Here is a 14,010-nt window from a genome sequence, read left to right as displayed (position 1 = left end):
ACTAAATCTATATATATGTTTACTATAGATACATTTTGGCCATCAATAGGTAGAACTAATGGCTTTACTTACATCAGCAGTCACAAGCTTCAGCTGCCATTCCAGAAGAAGCCAGTCAGAGGCATGAATCAGAGCAGCAAATCTAAAAGGCTTTGTTGTTGAGCATGTGAACAAAGCACAACACCAGTGAATTTCACCCCAAACCAATAAAAGCATGACAGTAAATAGATTTAAGATGCAGACTGTGTGGTTTGATCTTACAGAATTTAGAGCTGTGGCGCTGGATGATTCTCATTTAAATGTACCTTGAGCACTGTACTTAACCTTATAGCCTGAATCTGAAGTTGTGCATTTTTTGTATTGATGAATTGCACACAAGTCCACACAAGATTAAAATAAATTAATAAATAAAAACTAAGATTTCAACTGACCAGTAGTCAAACTGTGGACATTGTGGCTGCCAACCTCTCACCTTGTACATATTTAAATACTTTTGGTTTTAAAAGCACATGTACCTGTTGATTTTTTTTTTTTTAGTAAACATTAATGTATCTTCTTTATATAAACTACTCTGGACAAGAGTGCAAAAGGCACTACAGTCTAGGTAAAGCGCAAATGTAAATCCCAACTTCTCTCTGGCACAGTCTGAATAACATAGCTGTTATTGTTGCAATGCCCAATCTCAGCATCTCTTAATAAAACGTATTTTTATTTAGGAAACAACTTGACAAACAGTCCTCCTCCAGTTTGTGTATCTGATTTACATTTCCTCCTCCTCATCATGTCAGTGCCAGAAATGTCCCAACCAACTAACCTTGCGAGTCTAGTATTTCCAAAAACATTTGTAAACTACCCAGCCCACACAGTCTTGCTGCAAACTCCCCAATTTAAAATGACTATGGAGAAAATTCTGACAACCCATCCATGCGACCACTGCGTAAAAATGAGGAGAGAAATGACAGATTTCAGTATTATTTTTACATTTGGATCTCTGTGGGCTAAGTGGAAGAGGCAGCAGACTAAGACAGGTTGGTGTACTGGAGATATATATATATAAAAAGGCAGTGCAGACTAAAAACACAGTGGTGTGTCTGGCATTCTGACACAAAACACAGACACACAGGCACATGCAGTGTGGGTGTGTACCTGCTCTTCTTCAGACAGCTTCATACCGAGGTGATAATTAGCTCATGCTGTATCCTGGTTCTCTCAGCACATCAACCTAACAATGGACACACGACCACGTCAATGAAACGGCTTTGTTCTAACGCATGAGCAGCCTGTTTGTATCACAGCCAGGGCTTTTGTTTAGTGTTTGCTCAGATGGGTTTATGCTTATGTGATTGTGTGTGCGAGCCTGTTTTTTTGTTTTTTTTTCTTCCTGTAAGTCCACTGAGATTTGCACCTCCTTCCACGTGGTGTCTCCTCTCCTCTGACCAAGTCTGGAGGTGGCAAGGCTGAAGCAGCACTCTTGCCTCCGGGGAATTCACTGAGTAACAGCGCAGACCGCCGGGCACGAAGCTGATGTCCAACCTGCAAGAACGCAGACAGAAGCGCACCAACAGAAGCTCCCACACATGGGGCACGAACAAAGAGGCATGCAGCCACATACACTGATCCTCTCCACCCCCTCTTCCTTCCTCCTCCATGCATGCATGCATGAAGAGATGGGGAGTGAAAGAAAGACAGCGATAGGAGAGGCAGCATTGATTTTTATTTTATCGTTTCAGAAAACCTGTTTTTTTGAAGAGATCTGACGCTGAATTATTAATATCATCATTCAATTTTGATGCCTTTCTCTTGTTGGAAAACTAGGAGTTCCTGAGCAAGGGGCCCTGCATAACCTCCTGAAGACATAGTGATAGTGCAGCAACCACCTCCACCAGCTCCACCCATACACACACACACACACACACACACACACACACACTTCCACACCAGAGAGGATGGAGGATGAACCAAGAGGTGAAAGACAGATAGACTGATGTGTGTGTGTGTGTGTGTGTGTGTGTGTGTGTATGTGTGTGTGTGTGTGTGTGTGTGTGTGTGTTTGAGAAATAGGAGGGAAAGAGATATATGGAGAGGGAGAATTAGATCATGTAATGAGAGCTGCTGGCAGTGTGACTAAATTGGCTAACTATAGCTAACAACATTACACACTGTCCATCTGGGGCCTAGCCTGTCTTCCCTTTGCTTTGTAAAACCTACTAGTAAAATCAGCCATGTAAAGGACTCCCATGGACAGGGCTCCCTCTTGAGAATAAAATGTAGTGTAAGCAGAAAAAAAAACCTAACATGTTTAGTGTGTTCAATGAAAAAGGGGGTGCTAAATGCTTTTGAAATGAGCAGGTTATCTGCCCCCACTGATATTTTCCACAAAATCAAAATGTTCAAATGAAATGATTTCACACTGCCAATCCAACACATATTTTACAATTACCATCAATGCATAGTCTACATGTGATCATTTATCTCATGCATGCTTTTCTTTACTTTTGATCAGTAATTAAAAAATGCAGCCAACACACTGTGTTTTATAAAGTCTGTTAAATCCTCTACCCTCTGCAGTACCTCCCGGCTGTCTCTGTGTCCACAACTGGCAGTTCGCCTGAGTAGGAGGCCAGCGCCAGGCAATCTGTGCACCAGCACCTATGCTGACCTGGCAGCTGCTGGACACCATGTGTGCCCAAGAATGTGGGCACTGGGCAGATGCTAGGAAGTAGGCGAGGATGGAGGGATACTGGAGGAAGAGAAAGAAGACGAAAGTGAAACAGAGGGGCAGCAGTTGGTTTCTAGCTGTACGACAGCACTTGAAAGTCATAAATGTGTTCACCCCAAAAGTTCTTCAAAAACTTCCTCAATGAAGACTCCTGACTCGTAGTCTAAATTGAGTCTAGCTTTGTAGCAAAGTTATTTTTAAATGCACTTGGGGAATAGCGAATGGATGAAATACTATAAACACTGTAGGATTGGTTTTTTTTATAAATTTTTATGCGTTTTATGATATGCTACGTCCACACTAGCCCGGATAGATTTGAAAACGGCGTTTTCGTGTGAAAACGGCGTTTTCGTGTGAAAACGCTCCGCGTCCAGAGTTTTCAGTCGTTTTGACAGAGCTGTGCGTCCACACTGAAACGTCCGAAAGCGCTTACGTTCCAGTACTGCGCAGTACTGCACGTCCAAGAAGATTTGGCCTGCCTCATTTCTGTCTGCCGTTTATTTACTTTCCAGCTCGTTGAAACTTTGCGGCAAAAGGTCGAGGAAAAGCACTGAGTATATTTAAATGGACTAACAATGAGGTGGAGTTGTTGCTGCGAGTAACACAAAAGTACAAAGCTGCAAAATCGAGTGAGAATTATAGAATTTGAAGAAAAGCTATCTGGAGCATGTACAAACTGATATTAATCTTTAATAGGGCTGTCAAAATTGAGAGCAAACAAAACAACTGCTGTATTATGCCCTCCGCTATCTTTATTTAATTGGTCACATGACTGCATCCGTTTTGAAATGTATGCGTTTGCGAGAGCGTTTTCAAAACGCTGCTGTTTTCATTGAGGAAAGCGTCGTCTCAGTGTGGACGGAAGGCCAAACTGGAGAGAAAATGCATTAGTGTGGACGTAGCCTTAGATGGGTGATTTGGAAGACAGTAGGTATATAGATACGTGCAGGGTCAGCGTAAGCATGGGTGGATAGCAGAGATGAGCGTGTAAGAGAGCAAAGAAGAGAAAGGAAGTAAAAGAAGAGAAAGAATAAAACAGAGGGAATAATAGCCAAGGTGTAATACTGCGAGGCTCCCAGGCAAAGATGAAATATTTGCAATTCCACTGGGTCCCTGGGCTGCAGGCTTTCACTCCATTTGTATGGAAATGAGTTTGTCTTTCTTTTTCTGAGTGCAGAAGATACCAAAGAGAGAGAGATAGAGAAGGATGGAGACAGAGGGAAGGTGGGCAAACTGACTGACTGTCAAGGATATTGTGATTCCTGCCAATGCAGTTGGAAGGCAGGGGCCTTAGTTATTTCTCTGCAGCACATATGGATAAAATAAATCTATGTGTTTATGACAGACTGATCTATGCGCTTGCCGCACAGGGAGCCAGTTTGCTTGTTGTAAAGCTCTTTGTTATTGACAGTTTTTCTCACCAAGCTTTCTCTCTCCCTGCTCACTCTCCATTTCTATCAGTGCCATCCTGCAGTCCAGGCCCACAGCTGGGACTACTCTGATCCAGGGCCCAGGCCTGCTTTCTGCCAGATAATTAGCAGATGTTGCGGAAGGCCTCTGTTTTGCTATTTTCAGCTGCTCCTGTGTGTCTGCATGTATCAGTGGCATGTGTGAGTGATGCTGCCACTCATGTATTCATGGCCAGCTGCTCATCTGTGCGATGCCGGGTGAAGAGGACAAGACATTCCCTCTCCGACACCCTCCACCTCACTCGGTTTCTGATCCTCTTTAACTCCCTTCCCCTTCCCTCTCCATCCTTTCCTTTCCTTTCTGAGTCACAGCTGCCAGCCACAAGTCTGCGTAGGTCTGAGTCATGCCTCAGCTCTCGTGAGATGGGCCCTGCTGTCTGTGAAACCGCAGACATGAGATATGAGAAATGGGAAATGAGAGAATAGATACTTGCACAAAAGCTGACAGACACATACATGCACGCACACACACACACATACACACACGCACACACACAGAATTTATGTACAAGGAGTCATCTAGGACGAAGCACCTGTCTCTCCCATTAACTATTGGCTGTTGCAGTGAAGTGACTAAGGCTTTGTGAGGCAGGACTTTGATGATTTTTTTGTAACATTAAGTTTTCTTTGGATGAATAATGCTTTCTGTGATGCTGTTTTGACAGAAACACATATTTGTATATGTTTGTATATGTACTGGGATGTGCCTGCATCCCTGAAAAAGAAACCCCTACAATCCTTCCACAAGCGCAGTCGTGTTAAAAATATTTTGCTTACTTTTTTTTTGTTTTTGTAACATTGGAGTGGTTGTTAGATTCTTCAGTTACTGGTGTATTGTGGGAACGTCTGTTGTGTTGTGTAGGACTTGTAACATTTAATCATTTACATAAGCTTTTAAGTATTTGCAGCACATTTCTTTATGACACATATGTGTTGGCAAATTGGTGAATGTGTTTCTTAGCTGCTTCTGTTTTACTTATTTGGAGTATTTTTTTCTAAATGTAACATATTTGTTGTCAATGCAGTGAAGATGTTGCACATATTTTGTCTATTAGCTTGTTTTCTGTTTTAATGTAGCTTACCATCACCAGTGTGTGAATGTGTGCGTGAATGGGTGGATGACTGGATATGTAAAGCGCTTTGGGGTCCTTAGGGACTAGAAAAGCGCTATATAAATACAGGCCATTTACCATTTACCATTTATTTAAGGCATAGTGTAATGAGACTTTTTCAGTACTCTATCCTTATTTGGCATATGTTAACTAATTTCCAACCTATATATGAGGCCAAATCAGATTTCTTGCTTTTCAGGTTGTTTATTCATTTATTAGCAAAAGAATTGATCTTTTGTTCTCTTAAAATTACATCATGTGTAAACAGTAAGCTGTCTACAATATATCTGATGAATTCAGGTGCTTTTTGCCCATCTTAGTCTCTGCATCACTTTGTTTTAAACTGATTCTGAGTTCATTCTTTTGGACATGCATTCTGCTCCCCAATATTTTTGTCTTCATCATCCTCTTTCTCTCCTTGTGTCTTTGTTCTTTGTTCTAATTTTCTTAGTTATTTTCTAAAGTGGTTTTTCTTTATTCAAAAATTAAAGTAATTTTTTCTAGCAACCCACCACTCTGACTCTTTGGTGTCATGAATTTAGGGTCCCATTTTCATATTTTCCAGTGTGTGTATAATCTCAGAGAGAAGAGTGCATTCAGTATTCCCATCGTGTTATATTGCTGATGATTCACTGCTGTTAAAACACCCTCAGCATATCTCTCCGACACCCACCGAGACCCACTACGTGTGTTTGTGTGTGCGTTTTGCCATTTGCCAATGCGTGTATTGAAATCTTGAGGTTCCAGTCTAATGTTAAAATAAAGCTGGAAATTGTCATGTGGGAATAAGGATTGAAATGGCTGTTTTTGTAAGTAGTATAATACCAGAGTCTGTAGCAACAGCAAAGCAAATGCTGGAAAGGTTTTAGACCATAAAGCCGCTACTATTCACAGTATCAGCTCTAAAGCAGAAACTGAGGAAGCTTTTCCAACTCGAGATCAAAGAACTTTACCTTCCTGATTAGAATGCAGGGCAGCTCAACTTTATGATGCCGCTGCTACACCATTCTAGCATAAGAGGATTAGCGATCTGACTTGTTAAACTACACAACAAAACCACAATAACTAAGGATCAAAATGCGAAAACCTAGTTTGAAGTACAGAGAGAGGTATCCATGTATGACATAAACAGATTGGGAGAACTTGAAAGGATTCCTCTCACTGAGTTCAAATTTCCACCCGGAGGTTTTGAAGTCTGTAGGCTAAATTTGACATTTGTAGCTCAAATATTCAGAGTTGGAATTAAAGACGGATAAAGATTATTTGCTTTGATCTATTTGAAATTTACATACCCGCACATATTCCGGCGACCCTCTCCCCTTATCGGATTCGTTTTCAGCATAAATCTTCCGCATCATCATTAGTCAGTGACCGACCCTTGTGAGGTCAGCTGCTTCTGCCAGCCTGCACCCCAATTCCAGCATCTCTGTGGTCCCTCCATCGCCATGAGCGCTCAGGCCAAAAGCCTGTGGCGATGGTCAAGAGCTATTGATCCCTCGAGGTGATAGTTCACACAAGGGCGGCATTGCCACAGGTCAAGGGTCAAAGCTGAGTGGGTCAAGTGAGATTGAATGTGCCCGCCTTGTTGCCAGCAGCCATGAAGGTCAGCCTGGCCCAGTTCATTGCGTGACCCCAGCTGGTCAATAGTGCCTCACGTCCATCAACTGAACTCTGATTCCTCATTAAATTTTTTAAACGGGTGCCCATTGCATATTATTCCCTTGAAGATAGAGGAATGGCCATAGAGATGCACGCAATACTCCCTGAGATAGATTTTGGATGGAAATCATCTTGACCTGCACACAAGGCGTCTAGCAAGGGACTGATTTTTGTCAATAGTGAACAATTGCTGCTGATTTGTTGTTTTAGTGTATAATCTGTCCAGCTGAACTACATAGCTCATCAGCTGAGTCAGGAGGTCAATTGCAGATTTGCATGGATAGACACTTTTCATCATATGATTTGGCTTTTCAGCTTGTATAAGGGCAGAAAGAAATGCATATTTGCATGGATAGATGCTGCATTGAATGCTTTGTCATTTTAACTTGTGTGAGAACATAAAGAAAAGCTTCTTGTGCAATAACTTTTTTCTCATCTCTCAGTAGGAAAATAGTTTACCTTAATTAATTACGTAAATTCAGTTCTATGACAGACACAGTTATGTCAAGGTACTTTATATTGGAAGGTATAAAGGTATATATTTGTGACAACAAAGAATCCCTGATGAGCAAGCGAGCGAACACTTAAGGATAAAATAATCTTTTAACAGGAAAAAATCTCCAGAAGAAGCAGGCTCAGGGGGGGCAGCCATCTGCCGTCACCGATTAGGATGAGTAAAAATTAAGAAATATGATTTTGGATGCCTTAGTGATTGCTTTGAATCACGCCGATCAGCTGTTGATTCAGACCTACATTTTGGCATCTATTCTTCAGATAGTCACAGAGTTTTTGCATGTTCCGGCTGTCCTGCAGACACACCTGTGTACACACCCAAACGGATGCACTTACAGTCAGCCACAGTCAGTTGGTACTGAGGGATGCTCGCATAAGGTTGTTAGTGTTAGCACATTTCAGAGATGGCGAGAGAGACCAGACGCATGAGATAAGGATGTGGGAGGGTATAGTACATGTGTCGACAACAAAAATATAAATGTATACAAAAGAGAAAAGAGGTCTGAACATCTGTGCACATTTGGTACAAAGTGGTTTACCACAGGTTTTAAAGCATTTTTTTATTTCAGCACTGAGTCACTGAAGTAATAAAAATGCATACATTGTTTACATTTTCTTTGATTTAATAATAAACGGTACATAACATGTTGTACTTTTGGTTTATACTTTCAGTTACACAATATGCTCTGGTCGCCCCCCTCCTTTCCTTTTCCACTATTCTCTCTTATAAATCTTCGTTCATTTATACTTTGGGCCCCCCTCTTTTCTCTCTCTCCTGCTCTGCCTGTCACTGCGAGGTGTGTGTAGGCAGCATTGTGATAGGAATAGATGTTCCCCCTAAGCGAGACCTGCAAGAGCCATTTGAAAAAATCAGCTTAATGGAGAACAGTAGGTAAGGAGTGGGCAGCTTGTACTTTTTTTCTGAGCTTTTTTCTCCTATTCTTTCTGCGCTGCTCCCACTGTCTGTCATTTGCTCTACATCTATGTCTTTTGGGCTCTCCCCTCCCTTTCTCTGTTTTGTTTCCCTCGCTATGCCCTGCTTTTCACCCCCGTCTTTGACTTTAGCTTGTCTTCCTCCACTCCAAGTGTTTCTCTCTCAGGTGGCACATCCCCCTATCTTCCCTCCACCTCTACTTCACCTGCCACACTCTCCATGCCTGCCCTCTCTCTGTCTATATCTGTGTCTATCTGTCGCACTCTCCACCCCCTCTCTTTGCTCTGTTTTTCTTTCACGTTTCTTTCTTTTATCTGGGCGCACATTCCTCTCCTCCCACACTCAAAATTCTCACTAAATGATTCCAAGTGTCTGGGCCCCGTGCCTCCCTGAGCAGGCAGCACAGCCACCACAAACACACAGTTACACCCACAAAAAGATGTCGTAAGCACACAAGTCTCATTCTGGATGCTGCAGAAAGGGGATAACAAAGTAAACAAAAGATACAGAGAAATGTGAGGTCTCTCCTCCATTCTTTGATAAGAATCTTTTTCTGCATGTTCCTTCCATCCATCCATGGACATAACTGTCTTTTGTTGTTGTGCTCCAGTTCTTTGCTACATAATCATTCTAATCATGTTTTTAGTGCAGTTTATTCATTGTGGAAACTTCTCAGAAAAAGGTAACATACATGACAGATCACAGTTATGTTTGAGTTTGCAGTTGAAAAATTGAGTTATATTGCGATCGACCAAATGAGAAAACAAACCACAAACCTATTTCAGAAGTGCCCCGCATGTGCTCAATGACATTTGATCTCTAAAAAATCTGAAAAGGGGTTTTCAGAACCAACTTGACATTTTGGCAAGCATTTGTGTTAGAGTATAGTTTGTGCATTTATGTGCATACAGTTAGACAGTCCTTTTTAAAAATGATATAAGGGCAGCAGCCTCTAACATCATTTAGCACTGCACCATAATAGATGTCGTGAGACCACAGTGTGACTCATCAACCTGTTAACCAAGAAAACGGTGGCGATGGTAGCTGCAAATGGAAACATTTGCTTTCTACTATGTGGTTACTTTGTGACGGGGGGGTATTCTAAGAAAAGCAAGAATCTTTCCTAAACCTTACTGAGAAGTTATCTAAATCTAACCAACAGGCAGCTACATACCCTAGTCTTTTGGGTAAAAGGTCTTGAATCTGACTTTTGCTACCATTGATCCTTCACCTCTGTATGAACCCTGTTGGATTCTGTAGTTCCTCAATGCTCATGATCCTGCAAGATCTGTGATGTGAGTAGTGGTCTAGCACTGCATGTTGAAAATTTAGAATGAAGATGTTCACAGTTTCACATAGTTTTTTAAACTAGGAAATATAGAGTTTTGGGGGCTCAGTCATTTACATACTGACTGAATAGCCAGTTCTTTCCTAAAGATGTGGCCAGTCTCCTTGGTACATTAAGCTGGTCATATGCATGGGAAACTCAAGTGACTAATTTGCATTAATTTGGCTTGAGGGGGCAGTGTATTTTCAACTAATCAAAAACAATGCTCAAAGTTTTAGTGCATACTGTCAAATGGCTGACACCTATAAAAACACATATAATGCTCCTTGAAGACTACCCTTTGTCTTGATGCTGTTGCACTCACATTTTGCTACAGTTTTGTCAGGACATATGTCAAAAGAAGGCTTTTCTGCTGTATAAGCCGTGAGACCAGTTTTCCCGTGCTTCACTCGCATACGTCCGTTTGAAGAGGAAAAAGACCTCCACGGGACTCCGATGTGAAAAGATGTAACAAAAAAATTTATCCCACAGTTTGCATCTTACAGGAGTGGTCAGGTTTAACTTATCCTCAACAAAATAACCTACTACGGTAGGAAAACCGTGTGGCTCTGTTCTACCCTGCTGCCGCGTATAGCTTATGCCATGTTAACTCTTTTTCTCTCTCCCCCCTCCCGCACCGCATGCGCTAATTTGCATATATCCGTGATGCCCGGATTTGACTATAAACACGAGTCTTTAAGGCACATATATTCATGGTACTACGTAACCAAACCAACACAGCAATAAAATAATTTTAGTTTCACCATAAACATGCATTTACTTCCTAAATTATTAATTACACAAACAAGCTTAACAACAGCGAAATATAAATACTAAAACATATGAACTATCTTAACTTGGCTCCCACATCTGCAATACAAAAATAATGCAGAACCACCAAGCAAGTGTTATATTCTACATTTCACTAGCTGTGCCCATGTCCTCATTTTAGGTTTAATAGCGTTTTAGCAGGTAAAAGTGAATGCTTTGACATGAATTGAGCTGCAGTTTGGGGAAGGCCTCGAAGGGGACTGGTGATGGCTCCCGGGCCTGGCAGATCCCCATGTACTAAACAGAAGTGAAGAAGTTAAAGAATGTAAAACAAGGAGGGAGGGCGGGTGGGGCACGTAAAGGAGAATGAACAGCTTGTGGAACTGAGGGAACCTACATAGATGACAGCCAGAAGGAGCGTGTTTGGAGGCGTGGTCCTGCTCCTGAAATTCCTATACATAATCTCCAATTAAGTATTTAGTTAGTAAGTTTTTCTCACTATATGTAACAGATTTCATTTATATTTACTTACTAAATTACCCAACTCTGCTACAGGAAGCTACTCAACGAGTTTGATGATAATACTTCATGGTGGTAGAAGAGGAGAAGCCAGGGATAAAAAAACAACAACAGCTGGGTTTATCCCCACTTGGATGGTTGGTAAACAGCTCAACACTGCTGCCCACAGAATCACAATGCAATTATTAAAAGCTCTACTTCTATAGAGTATATAGGGCACAATAGCACCTTTGTGCTTGGCCTTCCCAGACAACCTTTTCCATATTTCCGTGTTTCTCGAGTTTTGTTTTGCTCAATTATATTCTTTGAAATGTTATTGTTTTATAAATTACAAAAGGCTAATAACAAAATAAATTAAACCACAAGTTTATTTTCATGCTAGCAATCATTTTTTATCTGATTAAATGTCACATTTTTCATTTGGCGAAAAACTCATTTTGGAACAAAACTGTAAATAATGATGAAATCATAATTCTTTTCTCCATCTTGCATCACGCTCCCTCCCTCTAGACTGCTGTTTTCTGCTGCCTGTTTCTGTAATCTTTAAGACATCAATAATTCAGGCATGAAGTTGAGAATGAATTATTTACATGCTGATACCAGACATAAATGCACAGTGCTCATGTTATGGGCCTACACACCAATTTTAAATGAGCCGAGGAAACTACCTGTGAACCACAAAGTCAGCTCACATTCAAGACACACTCACACCCTCTTTCCTCCAAAGACTATTCCACTAACCTCGCCACATTCTTCTCCCTGTCAGCCATCCCATTTTCAATCCCTTCATACACATTCAATTCTCTTTTCATTCTTTCTTGTCACCTAGATTACATGCATGTAGAGCGAGGCGCTTCTGTTTGAAAGAGACAACACAGGGACAAGGATAAGTAGTGGTGGCTGAAAAAGGGATTTCACTGCCTATCCTCTCAGCACACAATGCAAGCCAACAATCCTACAAACTAATCCCATCGCTGCTTAAAACTCGAGGTGTAAAAACACTGGGGGAGCCAGGCAGGAAGATAGGCACTCAAAAGGATAGCAATGCAAAACACTGTCATTTCATCCTGTTTTCCTTTCCCTCCTTCTCTTACTTTCAGTTTGTCTGACATTCTTTCTTTTTCTCTCTGTCTTTTTCTGTCTGTTTCTCATTAAAACAGTGCTAGTGTGAGTCATAGGCTATTACTGTATTATCTAGCCTCTGGGTCTATGTAGACACACACTGCCTCCTTAACAACTGTTCACATTAATCATTTGATTCAGCATGACGCTAATTAGGATTTGTCAATACTATTAATCTGCTCATCCAGCCCTCATGTGGATCTGAATATCTTAGCGATTATGTACAGTTAACCAACATTTGGTAAAGCGTTACCTGTTTCCAGGCCAACACAAGCAAATGATGCACAGAGATGAGGGAAAGCATCACTCAGACAGCAAATCCTTCATTGGCAGACTCCATGAGGAAGTGTTCTAGACTTTGAGCATGATTACATATCACATAATACAAAATAATATAATATCATTTCATACAAAACGCTATAAAGTAAATTCATTTTCAAGCCCTTCAGCTAATGCCAGGAGACAGTTAAGTCAGCATATGGTGCATGCATTCTTTTTTTCTTCTCACCTGTGTCATGTGTTTAGGCATGTGGATGTCAATAAAGTGGTGGTAAGTCAGGGTCTGGCTTGCTAAACCTGAGAGGTGCAAGCACATAACTTGTTATTTAAAATGTAGGTATTCAAATGTAGTGATTCAAACCACTCAACAAATATCACCCAAAACACATACTGTTTCTGTGCTGTTTGACACACAATGTGTGTTGCTAGCGAAAGGTACCGTTGTTGCAATTCTCAGGAGAAATAAACGTTAATGCGATAACTCTCTTAGACATCAAGAAAGACTTAGGTGCAGCTGAGGAAGCTGAGGGATCATTTTTAAAGATAAAGACTTCTTAGCAATTGACATCTGACAAACTGAAAATTTAAAGCTTGCATGTGTTTTCCAATTCATGCTAAATATTTAAACCAATAGTGGATCTGTACACGACGCGTTGCTGATGTTATATGTTTATTTCATGTAGAGTAATGTCTCTGTCAACAAACTGCACGATTCTAGTTTTTTATTAGTTATTAAATTGCAGTTACAGGTTACAGTGATGGAGTATGTTGTTCCGGTGCAGGGAAGGCTGCAGTATCCATGGACACTGCTAGGTTCTGGGAAGCAGCAGACATAATAGAGAGACATGGCAAGCGTTCTGAATTCAAATTTATGAGATATTTTAGCAACAGCAAAGACGGTTGGGAAGAAAAATCATCCGGGGGATAAAAGCTTATTAACACAGCATTTGTGGGAAAAGCCAGAAGAATTTCAAGCTATTGTTAACAGATTTCACTGGATATTCTGTACATGCAGTTTTTATGTCCCACTGACATTAAAGTTAATTTAGATAATGTTTCAAAATAGTTCCCCAGATGAGTGCCCAGACACGTTTCAGTATGCATGCTGAATGACAGGGCTTCGTTTAGCATTCCCCCACCTGCCAAAAACACTTGTATATAACCATTATCTCAACCAGAGGAGTCACTGATTACTAAAAGTGCAAACATCTTAACATGATGACTTTATTAGTAGAGTTGGCACTTGCAGCAATGATAAGGTAGCAGGGTAGGAACAAAGTGTATTGCATATATTTATTATTTTTTAAATATATTTATATATAAAATATATAAAATATATTTATTCTTTATGTTTTAATTTGATATAGTTTTACTCAATACAGCAGATGATGGATCAATGCAAAACATTATATATCAACAGATCAATAAATTAAGATCATACAAAACATCAGTTAGATAGGAACACACAGTATGTGCATGATGCACACCTTTATACATAGTTTCAAATATTCCTGTTGCTCCAACTAAGAAAGGATTAATTTTTTGGTGTTGCATTTTAACAAAGTGAATATACATAATTTTTCATT

The sequence above is a fragment of the Mchenga conophoros genome, linkage group LG23, assembly GCF_057382185.1.
Source record: "Mchenga conophoros isolate Kocher_MC1m ecotype Shallow Benthic linkage group LG23, M_conophoros_male_GT1.1, whole genome shotgun sequence".
NCBI classification, from domain to species: Eukaryota; Metazoa; Chordata; class Actinopteri; order Cichliformes; family Cichlidae; genus Mchenga; species Mchenga conophoros.
The sequence above is the reverse complement of the archived record's forward strand: the minus strand, read 5'-3'. Positions refer to the sequence as shown.